The sequence below is a fragment of the Cygnus olor genome, chromosome 22 (genome assembly GCF_009769625.2).
Source record: "Cygnus olor isolate bCygOlo1 chromosome 22, bCygOlo1.pri.v2, whole genome shotgun sequence".
Lineage (NCBI taxonomy): Eukaryota > Metazoa > Chordata > Aves > Anseriformes > Anatidae > Cygnus > Cygnus olor.
In genome coordinates, this window is record NC_049190.1 from 4,439,927 (window position 1) to 4,448,295 (window position 8,369).

Below are 8,369 nucleotides of genomic sequence, written 5' to 3' on the forward strand. Positions count from 1 at the left end.
GGACAGGGATCACCTTGAAATTCAGGGATGTGTATGCCTATTCTGATGGGTTTTCTGGTCTTTAGTGTTCCTCCTGTCACCTTGTTTCAGGAGAGCCTACCTCCTGCTTTTAGCAAAAGAGGTGGTTCTTATGGCAGCATCCAAACCTCCACTAAACAGTTCCAATATTGGCAGCAAGAGTCTGGGGCTACCAGAAGAGTGAATGAACATTCACAGCATGAAATGGCCAAAATGGGATCAGGAAGGGGAAACAATTTTACTACATATAAAAAAATAACTGGTGCATTTGTGTTTACGATAATGAGTATATCTTTATGCCTTTCTATAAATAACACCTCTCTTGAGACAACAGCAGAAGAATCTGTCAATCCTCAGATTTTGAAGAGCTTCTGTAGTGATGGCAACATATAACAAATGTAAACACATCATAGAATAAACTATTATTTTGCTTTCTTCTCCTAGCATTATGCTGCCCTTCCAAAATCACACGAAACATTTCCCTGCTATACTCATTTACACAAAATCATTGCTGTTGCCACAGCAATTGCCTGCTCTGAACAGTCAACCTGACAAAACACTAATTTATTTGTAAGCTGACCTCTTTCTAGCTTTGGCATCAAATAGCATGTCTTTGTTTTCTGATATTGTTTTCTTCCACAGTGAAAGTGACTGAGTTGGTCTTTCCTGTTTTTTCTTTCAGCTATGTAGTTTTAAGCTCATGTGGTCTTGTGAGTGCCTAACTGGCATGGAATCGCACATTTCTGCAGATCCTATCCATAAAAACAGTTCAAATGGTGCATCAAAACTGCTCTGGGTCCATTAGCATCAATCTAAAAACTGTAGTCCCTAAATTATAGATCTGTTTTTCTGCGGTTCCTGTTATTTTACGTTGTGATGGCTAAACTTTGTGCCGAACCATCAGTAATCATATCATGTTGCACAGTGGCTCTATTTAGCTTTAAATATTTAGCTATAAGAAGTGGCACTGGATTTGCAGTGGAACAGCAGTTTAAGAGAATTAATGATCTGGGACTTATGGGGAAAAGGCTTGGTGTCACCAACTACCCTACTTAAGAGCAAAACCTTATCAACCTGAGTAAGAAATAAAGGCTGAGAAGTTGTGATGCTGGAAATGGTTTAAATAATGCTTCATTTGCAGTTTCTCTGCCAGCAACAGCAATTTTATTGTTGCTGAATTATGAGTTTAAATTGTTTACTTCTTTCTAGCAACTATGGCTAATCTGCATAAGATAGAGTACAAGAAAACCTTGCTGAAAAGGGAAAGAGGGACTCACATACAGCTCTGTCTATTAATTCCCTCTGAAATCTTTCTCTGCAAAGTACTTAATCTATTTTCTAATGATCCTGTGGTCTTATAACAACACTCTCCAAACATAACTTGAGGTAAAATGTTCTCTGCATTTGAAATGTACTGTCCCTTATTCTAACTTGAGTTTGAAGTGACAACACTTCTGTGCTTCCTAAAAACTGATAAAATAATGACCAGGTGGTCTGAAATCCACCTGTTTCTGATCTCTCAACAACGAGGCATTTTGCTTTTCCTTCTTCCTCCCTTCCATATCCTACCAGGCCTATACAGAACTACTCTGTCTGAATGTGAATTTCTTCCCACAATTAACAAATGGGCTAGGAAATAAGAGGAGACCTAAATACTATTTACTTTGGTAATACAAACTAATAGCTGCAAAGTGCAGTATTGGCTGAGAGTCATGGTGAGTAACTGACTTCCTAAGTGCTCTTATTGATATCAAAAGACCAAAAAAGACTGTCCCTTGAACTACGACAGACTAAAACAGTGAATCTTGCAACTTGTGTCCAGCCTTCTCTGAAATAAGATGTGAATCTGAACTTCACTTTAGGGGGTCTTTCCTGGTCAAAATAAAAATGAGATGGAAACAGTGCTTAGGCACAGGAAAATCCCCAAATCATATTGCTCTTCTTATTCCAGATGCAGATAACAGAACGAACCTACAGTTTGAAACTTCCTGGCAGAATCTCTCTTCTCACTTGGAGAGAGGTTTCACATCAAGTTTTAAAGTTTCTTATCACATGTTTTTTAAAAAACTCAGTCAAGGTGATACTTGGGATACACAGGGATAGGGTGTGGGTCCTAATTAATTTCTTACTGTATTGCAGGTGGGATAACTGGCTCTGGAGTGGTCTGTCAGCCCAGCACCAAGGAAGAAGCTGGGCTCTGTGTCTGCTTCTAGGCTTTGCTTTGCTTATGCCCAAGTCTTTCAGTATCCCAAAGCCTAAAGGTTTGCTGGAGAAGGCTGCTAGCAGGATTATTGCTGTACATCTCCATCATGGGAAATGAAATCAGTCACAAGAGGTATTGCTGTAGAAAGTCCAGGAATTTTAAAAGGCAGGCAACTGAGCAAGGAAATGCAGAAGGTGATATCCCTGTTGCCCCGAAGGCTCTGGGGGCTGTGCTGCAGAGTAATCTTCCAAAGGAGAAATCACAAGATAATGGTAAAAGGACACAGAATGAAGACATAGAAAATGAAATAGCCTCATCTCTAGAACATCTGCACAAGTCTGTGGAACAGACAGCAGTGCAAACCAGAGAGCTACAAGACCTTAGTGAGATCCAGCCTTATGGAGAAGAGACTGAAACAAAGCCTGCTACAATGATGAGTCCAGACACACTGGGTGCTCTAACCCAGGGAAGAGCTGCAACACTTCAGCCAGCTTCAGGAGACACAGGAGTAACAAAACCTGACGTGCATCTGCAGGCTGCTGTGGAGACAGAAGCTAGAGATGTGGTGACTGCCCAGGCACCAGTAGAAGGCAACTCAGTGGTATGCAAGAGACCACGTGGCAAGATGTGCAAGCCAAGCCCTTTCTGCAGGTGGCTGAAGAAACTCAAGTCCTCTGCTTAAAAAAGCTAAGGTCAAGCCTGATGCAATAACCAGGCAAGAGTGAGGCTTCCTGGGGACTATGAAAGGACTATTAATTGCCCTGTGTGGTACCCTCAAAACAACAACAAAAAAGACTAAGAAGTAAACTCTGACTTGCATTTGATAGGAGGAAAACCTTGTTTTGTCATCTTCAACCTGTATGTCTGCTGCATAGTTCTGGCTGTCTTACAGGCCTGGGTGTAGTACAGAGGGCTTCCAACCTGGATGGGGTAGAAGCAGAAAACTGGCTCCGTTCCCTTAGAAAGCAACTTGTGAGATGTTTGGCTTGCCTTTCTTTCTTGCTCACTGGGGCTTGTCTTTAATAGCTTTCTTTCTGAACTTATCCAAAAGTGCAGTGTACAAATTTGTATCTTCTTAGTGCTTCCCACCACTATTTGCCTTCCTTTCCCCTGCTTTTAATAACTTGCTCTGCCTGACAGACCAAGCAAGTGCATTAGTACTATCAAACTAAATACATTATAAAAACACTAGATGTTTACAAATGCATAATGTTAATAGTGGGTGTTGTGTGGGAGGGTTGGTAAACAAGGGGCTCTTGTTTTGCTACTCGAATTGATTGCTTTGTGTATATTTTTATGTTTGAAAGTCAATAAAAGCTAGTTTTATTGCCTCAAATGAAGCGTTGACTACAGCTGAATGGGGGATAAGGGAGGGAGGAGAAATGGGCTGCCACAACCTAGCCACAGCTGCAGAGAACGATGCTGAGAACTAGGAGAGCTCCCTGCTGAACTGGAGAGGCAGGAAACCAGCAGCTTATGCTCTGGCTACAGTGGGGCTGCCTCCAGAAGAGAGTGGTAAGTACAGTCTAAGGAAAAGTAACTAAAACTGCAGCTTGGTCTTTGATTTGATTACTGTAGCTGTGTCCCATCTGTGTGGCTCAGAATGTGTCACAGAACTGACCTAAGCACATTTGCACTGATGAAAAGTAAAGGCACCTAGAAATGCTCAACTTTGTTCTGATAAAGAAACCAGCTGGCAGGAAAAATTCTTGTGGGAGATGAAGAAAACAACCCAATGGAGCAGGTGACCTGTAGGGAGAGACAGGGACCGGGCAGCACAGGCTGAGCTAGAAGCATCCCGGCCCATATCAGTATCCCAGCCTGCCTTGGAGAAGCAGGGAGTGCTAGCCAGTCTTCCAGGAGAGCTAATGAGCAACCAGCCCGTGCTCCTGCAACTCATGGTCAGCTTCCTAGGAACTGCCCAAGGTAGCTGTGTTGTTCCTAAGTGTAACCCTCCAACCACTGCTTTTGAGCATTGATGAGAAGATTCAGCCTACTCCCAGCAGGACACAATGATTGGAATGAGTAAATTCCCCGTTTTCCTTCTTGTTCAGTGCTATCCTGTACATAAGATGCAGTTTAATGTTCTGCCCTACTGTTTCTCATCTTGCCAGGTGCATCACCAGCTTACCTAAGGTGAATGGGGACAGCAATGTGCTGTCAGTGTATTGATGTTGTTGCTAATACCGTGTTTAACAAGCTTAGGGTGCACCTTAGTGCCTTTCTTGCAGCAGAATTCAAACTAAAAAAATAGTTACAGCATATATTTTTTTTATACTTCTACCTTAATCAAAAGCAGTTACCTGTGCAAGCAAAGAAATATATAAGCAGCAAAGCAGCTGTTTTTCACCATGTGCTCAGAAGCACCATCTGGTGCACTGCCTCTCCTGATGCAAAATGAGTTCCTTGGTTGCTAATGACCTATAAGGATAACATTTGCCTGCTATAATCTCCAAGTCCCCAAACAAAATGTTACACACAGTTTTTTAAAGCAGAGTTTAACAAGACACACCCCAAAAGAAGAAATAAAAAGTATATAGGTATCGAAACTATCCACTGGTGTCATGACTGCAGTAAGCATTTTGGAAGGTGTGCTATACCAGATGCCGTGGGCAATCAGGATGAGATCTTGTACTTAATTATTTCTTTCTACATGCACTTCATCAAGATTCTTAGACTACCAATACAGGGTACCTGACTATATATCTATAGCTGGTGGATCAGGCAATTCCTGTATGGGTTAATAAGCTACTGGGGAAGCTACATCGGGGAAGAAAACAAATTACAGCAGCACTGATATCTTGAAAGACGGTTGCCAATTATCATCCTGATTTTTTTTGGCCTAGATTGTTGGGGCTCTTGGTATTTCACCTCTAAAAGTACAGCTGGTAACTTATAGTCAAGGGCAGTAGGAGAATTTCTTCCATCCATTCTCAAGTTTGAAATCTGAGCACTAACCAAAGAAGAGGGCAGTTAGAAAGCAGTAACAGGCCAGAAATTTGTCGTTAGTGCAGGCACAGTGAGCCCTGCAGGAGATGATTCACGCAGTAACATCAAAGTCCAAAACCAGTTCTAGTGATCAGGGCCAAACCACAAAGCCAGACACCTCTGTGCACCTCTGCCCCTTTTTTGGAAGTTTTTTTTTTTTTTTTAAAGACAGGGAAGTGGTTTTTTTTGTTGTTGTTGTTTTTTTTGGTTTTGTTTTTTTTAGCAGGGAGGCTTTTTTTTTAAGGCGGGGGTTGCATTTGGTTTTTTGCCTGTCTTTTTTTGTTGTTTTCTCCTTTTTCCTTTTTTTTTTTTCCCCTTTTTTTAAGCAGGGATGTAACCTGATTTTTTGTTTGTTTCTTTGTTGTTGTTGTTTTAAGGCTGGGAGATTTCATATTGTGATTAAGCAGAGGCCCTGAGCAAGGGAGCACTGAATCATGAGGTAACTGAAAATCAAGGACACAGAGCAGCTCAGAATCTCTGTATTATTGTCTGTGTGGAAACACTCAGGCTTTCTGTAACCAAACAAAGGATTCTGCTTGCAGAACAACTCATCTGATTCCTTTCACCCCACTTATTTTTGCCATCGCCTCTAGAGCACAACTGCTACACTTCCTCCGTCCATCCATTACAGTTCATTAAAAATTTAGGGGGAATCCCAATTTTCATTTTGCAAACCTGCTTCAATATTCAACATGTATCTGAGCAGGGGAGATCATATAACAACAGCCTGTGATTTTCTCAGTTGGGAAGAAAGGATCTTTGTTTAAATCTGGTAAGAGACAGTATCCCAGTCTTTCATTTAAAGGCAAAACCTTAAGAGTTGTTTACTTTTCTGAAGTGCTATATGTGGTTTCACTGTGATTTCACTATGTTGGATACTTTGAGGCCATGACCCTATGCATTCTCCCCTCACTATCTGTATTGTGATCCTAGATAAACCCTTTTCCTGTTTCCTTTCCTGCTTTTGAATAATCTGCCCATTTACACTGTAATTTGCTCACAGTAAAGGGCCATGCTCAGTATAACTGAGCTCTGAATTCAGCAGGTAGGAGTGTGCAATAATTTCTTAAAGTAGAATTACATATAGAGTTGAACAGTCTGTGTCAGAGATTATTGCTCTGTTTCATTAGGCTGTTACATTTCCCTCCATGGCGGTACTTTTTATTTCTTAACTGAAAGTCTACATAATCAATTAATCTCACTGAACAATTCAACACAACAGTTCTGTGCTGTAGATTAGGATACGTTTCAATACGCAATGCACTGTCATGAAAAAATCATTACGTGGAACTCACTGTGAGGAGGTGGCAAAGATGCTGAAGGTGGCTACTAAGCTCTATTCAAGAACAGCCTGAAGTTACAAAAGGCTTTTGTGTAGAAATGAGTGTTAAATAGCTTTCCTGTTCTGCTGTTAGGAAAATGCTTTTGCTTTTTCTTCTTTTCTTCTTACTTTATTGAGAAGAGTAGTTCCTGTAGTCACTTCTTTGTTCGTCAGTTCTGCAATTGTATGTTGATTGTTTATTTTTAAGGGAATGCATTGGAACACAGGTATTCGCTGCAGTGCTTAGTGCTTCCTATAGGGATCCATTTGGAAAAGCAGGCTTATAAATTGGGACACTGTTTTATATTTATTGGAAATCATTGTTTTTTGTTTTCTAACATGCTCTCCGTAAAAAGAAGCAACACTGGTAATGGAATATCACAGCTAGGGCTAAACAGCAAGAGGAAAAAGCTTTTATTCTAGAACATCAGTGAAAACCTAAAACTTGGGGCTTTGTTAAACTGATTTAAAATCTGTTACCTGCTATATATTTCAGCTGACAGAAAGATAATCTGGGCAACTAACACCAAATCAGCTTTGATCAATTGATCAATTAACTAGCAAGTGTAAGGGCTAACCCAGGTCAGATGCACTGAAAGTAGGTCTGATGCAAATATTTTAGCCTCTTAGTGTAGGGAAAATAACCTAGCACACATTTGTTCTCTGAGTGAAATGACCTGAAGCTAACAATGTGAGTATTCTGTTACTTGCATGTGAATCTCTTACATCACTCATACCTTCACCTAGACAACAAAAAAACCCTGTTGTGTTAAAGAATACTCTTTGCTACAATTTGGATCAAGGTACACCCAAAACGATCTGACTTTTAAAAGCATTTATTTTCTTTCCAGCATTAGCATACTAAAAGAAAAAAACCCCACTGTGTAACTGTAGAAAATGTCTTACCCATTAATAACAAGCTGTTGGAGGCTCAAGAGCTGTTTCATAGGACTAAATCCTGCGAACAGGCAATACCCCTTAAATTTACTAATACTACAGAAACTGCATTTACAGCGCAAAGGCAATCTTAACACACTAGCTTGTATGCATTTGCACTGCCTAACTGCTGAAGCAAGATATTAAACTTTTAAAAATTCATATGCATAACTGCTTGAAAATGCTCTGATGGAGGAAAGACTCAGTGTGATTCCTTTCTTCCGTGTGAGCTTATAGCACAAGACAGCCATCTTGTTGCTCTGTGAACAGAATCTCTGAGAAGAGAGATCTTGAAAAATTCCAGGTACTGATGCTGCCCAGTTAAACAAGAAATTGTTCTTAAAATGCAGTAAATCAGCATGATGGTAACCGCAAAAAGCTAATAGTTATGAATACCATACATCTACTTAATTGAGCTCTGCTGTAGTGCAACTGCAAAGTACTCCATCTCTTTTCCTTTCAATTAACCAGCATATTCTGGTACATAAAGGAATAAATACCGGGCTTTTCCTGGCTTTCTTGAAAACTTAGCAAGAAGAAAGGAATCACTGATGCTAAGAAAGCTAAAGGGCAGGAGGCTGAAGCAGCCACCACTGAGTAGAGAGATTCTGCTAAAGAAAATAGGGAGCCAAGTGCAGAGGGCACGGAACCAAGAATGTGAGAGATGATGGGGACAAGAAGCAAGAGAGAAAAGCCCAGATGCTCTGGGAAGTGGTCTGCCTAAGCATACATACCAAAGTGCCGGAAATGTCATGTCACACCACACAAACCCACTATTTTCAGAGAAAACAAGGACAGTAAGTCTTCTGCAAGCTAAATGCTAGGCCAAAGATAGTTTTTATATCACCAAAAAGCAGTGAAGCTTATCCCAGAGTACAGCTAATGTGGAGTTTTTAAAGCACT